This window comes from Cebus imitator, unplaced genomic scaffold (assembly GCF_001604975.1).
Source record: "Cebus imitator isolate Cc_AM_T3 unplaced genomic scaffold, Cebus_imitator-1.0 Scaffold286, whole genome shotgun sequence".
Lineage (NCBI taxonomy): Eukaryota > Metazoa > Chordata > Mammalia > Primates > Cebidae > Cebus > Cebus imitator.
This window is the reverse complement of record NW_016107601.1, coordinates 1,728,581-1,743,903: the sequence shown is the minus strand read 5'-3', so window position 1 is coordinate 1,743,903 and position 15,323 is coordinate 1,728,581. Positions and strand designations below refer to the sequence as shown.

The 15,323-nt window shown below is 37.1% G+C and overlaps 1 pseudogene across 1 annotated transcript; it reads left to right on the top strand.

Moving 5' to 3' along the window:
* Window positions 1–4,460: 4,460 nt before the first annotated feature.
* Window positions 4,461–6,111, top strand: LOC108284971 (annotated as a pseudogene). Its single transcript, XR_001817397.2, has one exon. The product of XR_001817397.2 is annotated as a histone-binding protein RBBP4-like (transcript).
* The last annotated feature ends 9,212 nt before the right edge of the window (window positions 6,112–15,323 follow it).

Below are 15,323 nucleotides of genomic sequence, written 5' to 3'. Positions count from 1 at the left end.
CATCTGGGAAAATGATTTGCATATTATACGGTTTAAGTGCTAAGACTGCAATGGCTTTGCCTCCTAGGCTAGTGCATTTGAAATATAAACATATTTCAATTTATCTTAGTGAATACTGTTTACATCTGCATTCTGATAACATATAAGCCTATTTTCCTTGGAATTTTTTGGAAACATTTGGGGTGTTTTACATAATAAAAAAGGCAAGCCAAAGAGGTTTTTTTTCCCCTTCACTTACAGGCAGACTTTAGGTTCATGAATATTGGTATCCATGAGTCACTCTATATCATTCAAGAACTAATAAACGAAGGTCAAATTTTGAATATTAAACATTATTTTTTAAGTTCCGATTGACATCTACCAATGCATATACCACATTTATTTTAATTATGTATTTACGTTATGTAATTATGTATGATGATCCACTAGACCAGTGGCCCCCAAACTTTTTGGCACCATGAACTGGTTTTGTGGAAGACAATTTTTTCATGGACTTGGGTTGGGAGTGGGCAGGCATTAGATTCTCATATGGAACACACAACTTAGATCCCTCACATGCACAGTTCACATGCCTCATTTCATGGGATACTTCCAGATTTCCCTTCAAGATGGCTGCACTAGTTTATATCTCCATCAGCAGTTCATAGAAGTTCTCATTTCTCCACATCCTTGCCAACACTTGATATTATGAACTTTTTAATCCTTGCCAATTTGATAGCTATAAAATGATATCTCACAGTTAGAGGCTGAACATCATTTCATATAATTGGCTTGTTAAAAATTTCTCCTTCTTGGAATTGTTTGTTATATCTTTTATCTATTTTTTCCTTTTGGAACTTGTGTTTGTGATAGTCATTTGCAGGAGTTTATTACATAATCTAGAATTCTTTTTTAGTTTTAGATATTATAAGAACTTTTCTCAATCTATAATATGTCTTTAATTTAGCTATTGTATTCTTAATTTACAAAAGCATCTTTAATTTTGATTTAGTCAAATCCATAAGATTTTTCCCTTTGATTTATTTTTTGTGGACCCTTTTTGAAATGCTCTCTACTCCAAAATTACAAAGAAAATATTCAATATTTTCTTCTACTAGTATATAGTTTTGTCTTTCATGTAGAAAGCTTTCATCCCTTTGGTATATATTTTTTATACATAGTAGGAAATTCCACTTTAATTTTTCACATTAAAATAATCCATTCTTTCTCCGTTGATTTGTGATATCACCTCTATTATAACCATAATCTTATATATATAGTGTGTATATAAAAACATATACATACATACATACATAGTACGTACGTACGTACGTACATACACAAGCTTACCACAAAACCATAGACAAAAATGGAGCCAAGAGATCAGTAGAAGATATGTACTTACCTCTCTCTGCACTGGTTCCATTTTTGGCATATGGTTCCAAAGTTCTGTGGTATCCTTTACAATCTGATAGGGTATACTCTCTGAATTAGTAAGAGTTCTACAGAGAAACAGAACCAATGAGATGTATAGAGATACACATAAAAGGAGATTTCTTCGTGAATTTGCCCATGCATTTATAAAGGCCAAGGAGTTCTACAACATGCCAACTGCAAGATGGAGACACAGAAAAGCTGCTGGTTTAATTAAGTTTGAGGCCAGAGGCCTAAGAACCAGGAAAGCTGATGATGTAACTCTCAACTGAAAACAAAGGGCATGAGAATCAAAGGGGGCACTAGTGCGCATCCCCAGATGCACAAAGGGCAAGAGATTCTTTGTGCAAGAGCAGGAGAAGGTGGATGTTTCAGCTCAAGGAGAGGGACAGTTTGCCCATCTTCTACTCTTTTGTTCTATTCAGGCCTTCAATGGATTGGGTAATGCCCGTCCACATTGGTGAGGGCAGGACTTCTTTACTCAGTCTGATTCAAATGGTAATGTCTTCCAGAAACACCCTCATAGATATACCCCAAAATAATGGCTTACCAGCTATCTAGATATACCTTAGCTTACTGAAGTTGACACAAAAAATCAACCATCATACCCTCACCAACTTTTCTCTTAGCTTTTAAAATTGTTTAGTTAACATTTTTTCCCACATAAATTGGATTTGTCTTATTTTCTAGTTAGAGGTTGCTGCTGAAGGGATGCTACTGATTTTTGTTGCAATGATTGCTAGCATTCTAGTCTTGCTCCCATTTTCAAAAGGAAAATGTTTAATATTTTTCCAAGGAACATGACACTTGCTGTATTTTTTCAGTGGATAGACTTTATTAATTTAACAAATTTTCTTCTATTCTTATTTTTTGATAGATTTAATAAGTATTGAGAACTTACTGTGTAATAGTCACTGTTCTAGAACCTGCAGACAAAACAGTGAAAAAAACAAACAGAAATCCTTGCACTCAAAGATATTACGGTAAGAGAAACAAACAAACAAATAAAAAAATCGAAATAATCAAGTCACGTAGTAAAACATATTAGATGCTGAAGTAGCACAGTTTCTGGACCCTTCCCCCAAGTCCAATCCCACTTAGAAAAGTATCAAGATATTGAAAAAACCACTAGGGCATTGCTGGGAAAGGGAATATTATGTTGAGCTCGTTGGTATAGAATAGCAGCATTAGCCTGAGGCAGGAGGCTGCTGGGTAGGACTACAGAATAAGAAGGCAAAAGAGAGAAGACTCTCTTGGGGTTCTGTTCTTGCTTTCCCTTTCATTTTGCTTCTGCCTAGCCTCACTGCTCCCATATCTGCATGACTCAGACTTCTACTCCAGTTATTCTCAGAGCTTAAGTCAGAGCAATATAAAAGTTTCATGCTTGTGAGCCACTGTAAGAAACAGGCAAGAACCTCAAACAAGTAACTTCTCACTCTTACCCCTCTAAACCCTCAGGGCCGGCGAATTATAATCTATGCATGTCTCTTCCTGAAGCTGCTTCTCCCTGGTGTGCAAGGTGTGAAGATCTGATCTAATTAAGGGATTGCTTAGTGTCTGGTTTCTTCACCCTACCCCAAACACACACACACACACACACACACACACACACACTCACATACCTGTACAAACTGACATCTTTGGGGCGGACTTTAACAAGGATCTGGCCTTTCTCTATTGGCATTATCTAACAGCATACTGGTACTTCCAGGTGAAAAGAACTGGCAGGCCCAGATAAGACAGTTACGGAGCACAGTTATTTCAATACACTGCAATACATATACAATTAGAAGGAGTAATATTAGAACAGACAAACCAAGATTTTGAAATTGAAAAACATGTTAAAATACATAAAAAAAAGATATTAGTAGTACAGAGCAAAAACACTAAGAAAGTGGCAGGAAGAGAAGAGTTGATAATTTCAAATAGGGTGTCCAGGAATGGATTCACTAGTAAGGTAACATTTCTCCTCTAAAAGACTCCTAGATTTAGGATTCCTGGTTTCAAGTTGCAAGCACCACTATACACCAACAATGACCAATCTGAGAATCAAATCAAGAACTCAATCCCTTCTACAATAGCTGCAAATAAAATAAAGTACTAGAAATATATTTAACCAAGGAAGTGAAAAATCTTTACACAGAGAACTCCAAAACACTGCTTAAAGAAATCATAGATGACAAAAATGGAAATACATCCCATGCTCTTGATTGGCAGAATCAATATTGTGAAAATGACCATATTGCCCAAAGAAATCTATAATTCAATACAATTCCTATCAAAAAACCAATATCATTTTTCAAAGAATTAGAAAATGCAAACCTAAAATTCACATAGGCCCAAAAAAGAGCCCAAATAACCAAAGCAATCCTAAGCAAAAAGATCAAATCTGGAAGCATCACTTAACCTGACTTCAAAATTATACTACAAGGCTGTAGTAACCAAAACAGCATGGTACTGGTATTAAAGTAGATACATAGACCAATGGAACAGAATAGAAAGCCTAGAAATAAGGCCAAATACAACCAACTGATCTTCAATAAAGCATATGAAAACTTAAAATTGGAGAAAGAACACTTTATTCAATAAATGGTTCTGGGAAAACTGGTTAGCCATATGTAGAAGAATGAAACTGGATCCCTGTTTCTCATCATATACAAAAATCAACTCAAGATAGATTGAAGACTTAAATCTAAAACCTGAAACATAAAAATTCCAGAAGAAAATATAGGAAAATCTTTCCTGGACATTGGCCTAGGCAAAGAGTTTATAACAAAGACCTCAAAAGCAAATGCAACAACAACAACAAAAATAGGACTTAGTTAATCTAAAAAGTTCTGTACAGCAAAAGAAATAATGATCAGAGTAAACAGACAGAGTAAACCCATAGAATGGGAGAAAATATTTACCAACTATGCACCTGACAAAGGATTAAAATCCAGGATCTACAAGTAACTCAAACAAATCAGCAATAAATAAAACAAATAATACCATTAAAAAGTGGACAAATCGGCTTGCAGCTTCCCCACCCTTCCCACAACGCTCGACTCCAGGATTCCCCCAGCTCGCTTGCTCACCATGGCCGACAAGGAAGCTTTCAGTGATGCAGTGGAAGAACAAGTGATCAATGAGAAGTGCAAAATATGGAAAAAGAACACTCCTTTTCTTTATGATTTGGTGATGACCCACGCTCTGGAGTGGCCCAGCCTAACTGCCCAGTGGCTGCCAGATGTAACCAGACCAGAAGGGAAAGATTTCAGCATTCATTGACTTGTCCTGGGGACACACAGATTGGATGAACAAAACCATCCTGTTATAGCCAGCGTGCAACTCCCTAATGATGATGCTCAGTTTGATGTGTCACACTACGTCAGTAAGGAAGGAGAATTCGGAGGTTTTGGTTCAGTTAGTGGGAAAATTGAATAGAATTCAAGATCAACCATGAAGGAGAAGTAAACAGGGCTCGTTACATGCCCCAGAACACTTGTATCACTGCAACAAAGACTCCTACCAGTGATGTTCTTGTCTTTGACTATACAAAACATCCTTCTAAACCAGATCCTTCTGGAGAATGCAACCCAAACTTGTGTCTCCTTGGACATCAGAAGGAAGGCTATGGGCTTTCTTGGAACCCAAATCTCAGTGGACACTTGCTTAGTGCTTCAGATGACCACACCATCTGCCTGTGAGATATCAGTGCCATTCCAAAGGAGGGAAAAGTGGTGGATGCGAAGACCATCTTTACAGGGCATACAGCAGTAGTAGAAGATATTTCCTGGAATCTGCTCCATGAGTCTCTGTTTGGGTCAGTTGCTGATGATCAGAAACTTATGACATGGGATACTCGTTCAAACAATACTTCCAAACCAAGCCACTCAGTTGATGCTCACACTGCTGAGGTGAACTGCTTCTCTTTCAATCCTTATAGTGAGTTCATTCTTCCCACAGGATCAGCTGGCAAGACTATTGCCTTGTGGGATCTGAGATATCTGAAACTTAAGTTGCATTCCTTTGAATCACATAAGGATGAATATCCCAGGTTCAGTGGTCACCTCACAATGAGACTATTTTGGCTTCCAGTGGTACTGATCACAGACTGAATGTCTGGGATTTAAGTAAAATTGGAGAGAAACAATCCCCAGAAGATGCAAAGACGGGCCACCAGAGTTGTTATTTATTCACGGTGGTCACACTGCCAAGATATCTGATTTCTCCTGGAATCCCAGTGAGCCTTGGGTGATTTGTTCTGTATCAGAAGACAATATCGTCCAAGTGTGGCAAATGGCAGAGAACATTTATAATGATGAAGGCCCTGAAGGAAGTGTGGATCAGGAAGGACAAGGGTCCTAGATATATATATCTTTACTTCTTGTGATTTTAGACTCCCCTTTTTTCTTCTCAACCCTGAGAGTGATTTAACACTGGTTTTGAGACACAGACTTTGTTCAGCTATCCCTCTATATAATAGGTACCACCAATAATGCTATTAGGCCAGACAGTGGGTGTTTTCTAAATATTAATGGCAGAGGGGCTTGATTCAGCAAAGCCACAGACTTACATTGAAATTTTCTTCAGGAATTTTCTAGTAACAAAACCCAGGTCTAAAGTAGCTACAGAAAGGGGAATATTATGTGTGATTATTTTTCTTATGCTATATCCCCAAGTTTTTCAGACTCATTTAAGTAAAGGCTAGAGTGAGTAAGGAATGAGGTAGGTGTCTGAGCCATAAAGTATAAATACTGAAAGATGTCACTTTGATTCAGGGAATAGGGGAGATTCAAGTCATGTAGGTTCCTACTCAGATCTTGACACCTGACTTTGCAGGATGCACATTTTCATATATAGACCGGTTTCCTCTTGGTTTCTTCAGCTAAGTCAAAACTACATGTTCCTCTTTCCCCATAAATTTTTGCTTGTCAGTGCATTTCTTGAGCTGTTTTCATGTTGTTCTTTTCTTTCTGTGAAATGGTGTTTTTTGTTTGTTTGTTTGTTTGTTTACCTTGGGAACAATAAGTTGTAAAGATGTATGTTTTTACCTGACAGTTATACCACAAGTAGACTGTCAAGTTGAGAAGAGTGAATCAATAACTTGTATTTGTTTTAAAAATTTAATTTAATTTAATTTTTAGTTGGGGAGGGATAACATGGGGAGAAATGTCAGATATAGGTGATGGGGAGGAAAGCAGCAAACCACATTGCCATGTATGTACCTATGCAACAATCTTGCATGTTCTTCACATGTGCCCCAAAACCTAAAACGCAATAAAATATGTATTTTTTTAAAAAAATTAAATTAATTCTTGATAAAAGTTGCTTTTTTTTAAGGAGTTAGTCCTCGACCACTAGTTTGATGCCATCTCCACTGTGGGTGACCTGTTTCACCAGCAGGCTTGTTACTCTCCAGGACTAACTGTGTAAGTGCTTAAGCTGGAATAAAATCCTTAAAATGGAATAAATTGCTTTTCCATATTAAAAAAAAAGTGGGCAAATCACATTAATAGACATTGCTCAAAAAAAGATATACAAATGGCCAATGAACATGAAGAAATGTTCGATATCACCAGGGAATCATCAGGGAAATGCAAATTAAAACTGCAATGAGATATCACTTTACCCCAACCAGAATTACCATTATTAAAATGTCAAAAAACAATAGATGTTGGCGTGGATGTGTTGAAAAATAAACACTTATACATGATTGATGGGAACCTAAATAATGACAAAATTCAATTAATATTTTAAAGAGATTAATTTGACTATGAGATGGAGAATAAATTAGAGGGAGCTATTGCAATAATCCAGGTGAGAAGTGATGATGCCTTAGATTAGAATCATTGTAGAGATGATGGAAGAAAGTAGATCAATTCACAATGTATTTGGAGAATATGATTGGTGACTGTGTATGTACACTTGAATTTTTAAAAGAAGTGGCAACTATTTCGACTTCTTAAAATCCAAGATAATCATGTGGGAGCACAATAGCTGCAGCAGACACATGACATCTTTATCTATCCCTACTCCAACTATAAAATAAACGTACCCATGATATTAAAATTGGCATTAACCTAAGTAGGATTGATCACAAATCCAATAATATGGTTCATGCTTGTGAGAAGATACATATCAGTGCATTTTACATTATCACCAAGTGTACATAACAATTTCAAAAAATTCTTGACTGGAATTTTTTAATTTAAAAAAGTCCTGTTTATTTTTGTCAAGCAGGAAGATCCAGCTATCAGTCCCAGGTTGATAGCAGAGGAAGCTGGCAACCTTTTGAGGATGGCAAAGATAACAATGTCAACCACCAGAAGTAGAAGCCCACAGACTTCAGCCCACTGCATCACCTATGGGCACAGAGTCACCAAGAAGAACACACAAGGCACCAATTAAAACAAAACTCATGCAAGGAAGAAAAAACAGCAAGATCAGCATCTGTAGAATGCCCTGGTCTTCCATGACCAGCAAACTCTTCCCAAAAGGGATAGTCACCCATCTCGAGATGTTTGTGAAAACCTCTTTTTGTTCATTTTTCCTGGGGAAGAAAGAGGGGTAAGGCAAATATAGGTACCATATGACACACACACATATGCACTACAAAACAGTTTGCTATGTAAACAGAACATGGAAAGATTTTCTCCTAATAAGGAAGAAGAGTCTGGAACCAAGCAGCAGCACCACCCCCGCCTCGACATAAGAGGGTATGTAGAGGCCTGAGGTCCAGGTCCAGGACACAGGCTGGGCAATCCTGGGGTAGGGCAATCGATGGCACAATGGCTGATTCCTCAACAATTTTTATAGCAAGCCCTTATTTATTCTAACTTTTCCATTCTTAAGTGCTTTTTTACATGTACATCACAAGAACTACTGATAGGAAATCACAAAATACCATTGAGAAAATGCTATCCTAGTGTGTTGTGTGCTGAATTCAAATTTTCTAATCCAACCTTCTTTGCCAACACATGTCATATTAAGAAAAATTACTGATTTTGAAAATAGCAAAAAATAATTGCTATACCGCTTTGTAAAGCATCACAAATAAGCCAATCACAGATAGTCAAAGGTAGAAAATGCTCATAAAACCACATTGAAACAAATATATCTATAAAAAATGTTTTTCAGCCTTCCAAAAGCAGTAGGTGGGTTATGGAATTCCACCATCTCAAGTAATTTCAGACTGTTTGGAGGTGAAATTGTTTAAATTTTTACCACTATTGCACTTACCTGTAATACACATTTGAATCTGCTAAAATCTTCTCTCTAACTTAGGTGCTTTTGGTCACTCATTCTCAGAGCACTATTCACTTTTATGAGTTTACATATACCTATGATATTTAATAGGCTCTATAAATTTAAGATAATTGATAAAACTTGTATCAAAATGCAGAGAGGCCCAAAAAATCTTATATGCCACCAGAGACATCATGCATGAAAATGGATGGAAAAGGTCAAAAGGAATTTACTGCTGGCTCTCTTTAAGCCCTATACTTGTTGAAAAAAGCAGTCTATGTATTCATGAGAAAGAATAAGAGGTCCAATTTCCAAGTATACAAAACTAACATAATTCAACTATATGGTTTCTGAAAATACACTGAGAAAAACAGGACACCATTCACAATAGCAAAAACTTGGAACCAACCCAAATATCCATCAATGATAGAATTGATAAAGAAAATGTGGCACATATACACCATGGAATACTATGCAGCCATAAAAAGGATGAGTTCATGTCCTTTGAATAGATATGGATGAAGATGGAAACCATCCTTCTCAGCAAACTAACAAAGGAACAGACAGAAAACCAAACACTGCATGTTCCCACTAATAAGTGGGAGTTGAACAATGAGAACACATGGACACAGGGAGAGGAACATCACACACCAGGGCCTGTCAGTGGGTGGGGAGCTAGGGAAGGGATAGTATCAGGAGAAATACCTAATGTAGGTGACGGGTTGATGGGTGCAACAAACTACCATGGCATGTGTATACATACGTAACAAACCTGCACTTTCTGCACGTGTATCCCAGAACTTAAAGTAGAATAATAATTTTTTTAAAAAGAAAGAAAAACAGGACCTAGACTTCTAAAAGTCAAGATATACTGCTCCTAAAATACAAAAGTCATGCTATCAGAATATGTAACCCAATTTGGCACTGTAATCTCCTGTTTACTGGTATAATTTGGTGGGGGGAAACAATGTTACTAAGGTGACATTTATTTTTCAATTATACTCTTCCCACATTTGAGGCTATGCCTGTTTCTCTAACTTTAATGTTGTTGTTTAGGGCAGAGAATCTGATATACTAGAAATAAGATGGATCCCAAAGTTGGAAGACTTGAGTTCGATTCCCAAATCTGGCACTTGTTATATTCCAAAATTCAGGCAAGTCACTGAGTCTGTTTTATTCTCTGTTAATGGGATAGCCATTATACCTGCTTTCCAAGATTTTAAACAAGAAGAGGTCTGAGAAATGAATGTGTAAACTTTAGAGTACTCTACAAATATTATTATTGCATATTCTTGAATCCCCCAGGGTGAAGCACAACACTTGCTTATTGAGTGCAACATACTCCATTGAAATGGTGAATTAACCTTATATGGTCAGAATTTCTTCATGAAACATATTTCAGAAGCAGAGAAAACTCAAATTGTGAAGCAAGCCTAGTTTTCCTTAAGATATACAACATGTTTGATGACCTCAAACTGTCCCTCTGACATCCAAAAGCTTATTACTTCCCTGATTTAACTCAAACCTTTTTTATCCTCGTTATCTACTTCTCAATAATCTTTTTCCCTAAAACTTGAACTGTCGGCTAGCCAACTGGGTATACTAAGCTTTGCAAATAAGGAAGAGAGAAGTCATGGGTCAATGACACCCCCCTTCCTGCAATTTTCCCAACATTTCCCTTTTGGTGTTCATCAATTAATTTCTCATAAATTGAATAAAATACTTAGGAATACAACTAACAAGGAATGTAAAGGACCTCTTTAAGGAGAACTACAAACCACTGCTCAACGAAATAAGAGAGGACACAAACAGATGGAGAAACATTCCATGTTCATGGTTAGGAAGAATCAATATCATGAAAATGGCCATACTTCCCAAAGTAATTTACAGATTCAATGCTATCCCCATCAAGCTACCAATGACCTTCTTCAAAGAACTGGAAATAAACACCTTAAAATTAATATGGAACCAAAAGACAGCCCACAGCCAAATCAATTCTAAGCAAAAAGAACAAAGTGTGAAGCATCACACTACTGGACTTCAAACTATACTACAAGGCTACAGTAATCAAAACAGCATGGTACTGGTACCAAAACAGAGATATAGACCAAAGAGGCAGAACAGAGGCCTCAGAGGCAACACAACATATCTACAACCATCTGATCTTTGACAAACCTGACAAAAACAAGCAATGGGGAAAGGATTCCCTGTTTAATAAATGGTGTTGGGAAAACTGGCTAGCCATGTGCAGAAAGCAGAAACTGGACCCCTTCCTGGCATCTTACACTAAAATTAACTCCAGATGGATTAAAGACTTAAACCTAAGACCTAACACCATAAAAACCCTAGAAGAAAATCTAGGCAAAACCATTCAGGACATAGGTGTAGGCAAGGACTTCAGGACCAAAACACCAAAAGCATTGGCAACAAAAGCCAAAACAGACAAATGGGACCTAATCAAACTCCACAGCTTCTGCACGGCAAAAGAAACAGTCATTAGAGTGAATTGGCAACCAACAGAATGGGAAAAAATTTTTGCAGTTTACCCATCTGACAAAGGGCTGATATCCAGAATTTACAAAGAACTAAAACAGATTTACAAGAAAAAAACAAACAAGTCCATTCAAAAGTGGGCAAAGGATATGAACATTTTACAAAAGAAGACATACATGAGGCCAACAAACATATGAAAAAATGCTCATCATCACTGGTCATCAGAGAAATGCAAATCAAAACTACGTTGAGATACCATCTCACGCCAGTTAGAATGGCGATCATTAAAAAATCTAGAGACAATAGATGCTGGAGAGGATGTGGAGAAATAAGAACACTTTTACCCTGTTGGTGGGAATGTAAATTAGTTCAACCATTGTGGAAGACAGTGTGGCGATTCCTCAAGGACCTAGAAATAGAAATTCCATTTGACCCAGCAATCCCATTACTGGGTATATATCCAAAGGATTATAAATTGTTCTACTATAAGGACATATGCACACGTATGTTCATTGCAGCACTGTTTACAATAGCAAAGACCTGGAACCAACCCAAATACCCATCGATGATAGACTGGACAGGGAAAATGTGACACATATACACCATGGAATATTATGCAGCCATCAAAAATGATGCGTTTGTGTCCTTTGTAGAGACATGGATGAACCTGGAAACCATCATTCTCAGCAAACTGACACAAGAGCAGAAAATAAAACACCACATGTTGTCACTCATATGTGGGTGTTAAACAATGAGAACACATGGACACAGGGAAGGGAGCACTACACACTGGGGTCTGTTGGGGGGAAATGGGGGAAGGACAGTGGGGGTGGGGAGTTGGTGAGAGATAGCATGGGGAGAAATGCCAGATGTAGGTGATGGGGAGGAAGGCAGCAAATCACACTGCCATGTGTGTACCTATGCAACTATCTTGCATGTTCTTCAAATGTACCCCAAAACCTAAAATGAAATTAAAAAAATAAAAAAAAAAAAAAGAAAAGAAAAAATTTCTCATAAATCCTGAGACCCAACCTGATAAATATTAAAAGCCTGCTGTATAAACAACATTTAAAATATATAGATATTTAGTTATTATACCTAATGAATATTGCTGTAGTCTTCTAGGCTTCCATAATTGTTATGAAAATTCAAGGTTCTACCTGGCCAAGTTTGGCCAGTATACTATAGTATAATGACAAACAGTTGACTACCAAACTTTTATGTTCTGTTTCTTTTTTAATTATAAATTCTGCTTTTAAGGCATTCCTTTACTGTTGTAGCTGAGCATAAACTGTTAAAAGTAACCATGCCAGTTCTTGAGTGCTTTGCCACTTAGAAACAACTTCTGCCAGATATTCTTAAGTCATAACTCTATGTTTGGCCTTCCATAAAGTCCCAGGGTATGAACACAGTTCTGCCAAGCTCTTTGCTACTTTATAGCAAGGGTGAACTTTGCTCTAGTATACAAATAAATACTCCTCATTTCCATCTGAGGCCTCATTCAGAATGGCCTTTATTTTCCATACTGCATTTTGGTCATGATAACTTAAACAATATCTAAGAAGTTTCAAACTTTCCCTCATCTTTTTGTCTTCTGAGCCCTCACCAGAATTGCCCTTAATGCTTTATTCACTGTCGCTGCCGTAGTCTCTTTCTAGCCTGTCCTTCTAAACTCTCCCAACCTCTGTCCATTTTCCAGTTTCCTCTGCCACGTTTTCAGATATCTGTATAGCAAGAGCCCCATTCCTCAGTACCAATTTTTTGTCTTAGTCAATTTACTGTTGCTATTAATATAACAGAATACCTAAGGCTGGGTAATTTATAAAGAAAAAAGGATTAATTAGCTCATGGTTCCTCAGGCTGGGAAATTCAAGGGCATGGCTGAGCTTCCAGCCAGGACTTTCATGCTGCGTCATAAGACAGTGGAGAAGGTCAAAGGGCAAGCAGACATGTGCAAAGGGGCAAAACATAAGGGACATCCTGGCTTTGTAATAACTCACTCTCCTCAGATCTATTCCATTCCCTTGAGAACTAATTTAGTCTTACCAGAGTGACAACTCACTGACTACCATGAGAACAGCACCAAGCCATTCATGAGAGATTCCATGAGGTCCCTCCTCCCAGCAGCACCACACTGGGGATAAAATTTCAACATAAGTTTTGGTGGAGACAAACTCAAACCATAGATACACACACATACATACACACACACAACCACACACAACCACATTTATAACCACCACTGTGAATAATACTACTTAAAATTTATGCAATGCACAACCTGCAAAGCCACAAATGGTAATCACCTCTTCCTCATAAGTACATAAGATTTACCTTGCCATTTGAGGCATTTAAGATAATTTCAATAAATATGTATGATCATTATTATTAGTAATATATATATATAGCAATGCCCAGCCTATATGTCCTTGACACCAAAAGCCTATAATTGCTATTGCCATTGCCAGACAATAATACAACATCATCATAATAAAGTTATACTGTATCATTATTTTGAACTTTGTAAATGAGAAAAACAAACAATAGGAGCATAAATGGTTTTCTAAGTTCTTTTCAATATTTTGGAGTCTGGTAAAATTTCTAGTCAGTCCAAAATTTTGCACTGGCCAATATATATTTACCAATGTCATCTGAAATTTTTTGTTATCTTTTTACATCTCCTCATATTGCTTCTTTCTTTTTCTTTCTTTCTTTGTTTTTGTTTTTCTTTTTTTTTTTTGAAACAGAGTTTCACTCTGTCTCCCAGGCTGGAGCACAGTGGCGCAATCTTGGCTCACTGCAATCTCTGCCTCCCAGGTTCAAGTGATTCTCTTTCCTCAGTCTCTTGAGTAGCTAGACAGGCACCTGCCAACGACATCCAGCTAAGTTTTATAATGTTAATAGAAACAGGGTTTCACCATGTTGGCCAGGCTCTTCTTGAACCCCTGATCTCAAATTATCCTCCCGCCTCAGCCACCCAAAATGCTGGGATTACAATGTGAGCCACTGTACTCGTCCTCATATTTCTTACATTTATGGAAAACCAGCATACACCTACAGCAAAGTATACTTGTGGTTCAATTCTGGACTTAGATTTCCAGGAAAAGTAAGCACAAAAGAAATATTGAGAGGTAATAAAATATGTTTAAACTACAATAGGTTCTCCTGTTAAACTGATATTAAAACTTCCTAAAACACTGCTGAAAAAAATCATAGATGACACAAACAAATGGAAACACATCCCAAGCTCAAGGATGGGTAGAATAAATATTGTGAAAATTACCATACTGCCAAAAGCAATCTACAAATTAAACACAATCCCCATCAAAATACCACCATCATTCTTCACAGAATTAGAAAAAACAATTCTAAGATTCTTATGAAACCAGAAGAGTCCACACAGCCAATGCAAGACTAAGCAAAAAGAACAAATCTAGAGGCATCACACTACCTGATTTCCAACTACAGTATAAGGCCGTACTCACTGAAACAGTGTGGTACTAGCATAAAAATAGGCACATAGACCAATGGAACAGAATACAGAACCCAGAAAGAAATCAAAAAACAGCCAGCTGATCTTCAACAAAGCAAACAAAAACATAAAGTGGGGAAAGGATGCCCCCTTTCAACAAATGGTGCTGGGATACTTGGCTAACCACATGTAGGAGAATGAAACTAGATCTTCATATCTCACCTTATAAAAAAATCAACTCAAGGTGGATTAAGAACTTAAACAAAACACCTGAAGCTATAAAAATTCTAGAAGATAACTTCAGAAAAACCCTTCTAGACATTGGCTTATGCAAAGATTTCATGACCAGGAACGTAAAAGCAAATGCAATAAAAACAAAGACAAATAAATAGCTGGGACCTAATTAAACTAAACAGCTTTTGCATGGCAAAAGGAACAGTCAGCAGAGTAAACAGACAACCCACAGAGTGGAAGAAAATCTTCACATCTATACATCCAACAAAGGACTAATATCCTGAATCTACAACAAACTCAAACAAATCAGTAAGAAAAAACAATCCCATCAAAAAGTGGGCTAAAGACATGAATAGACAATTCTCAAAAGAAGATATACAAATAGCCAATAAACATATTAAAAAAAAAGGTCAGCATCACTAATGATCAGGGAAATGGAAATCCAAACCACAATGTGATACCACCTTACTCCTGCAAGAAT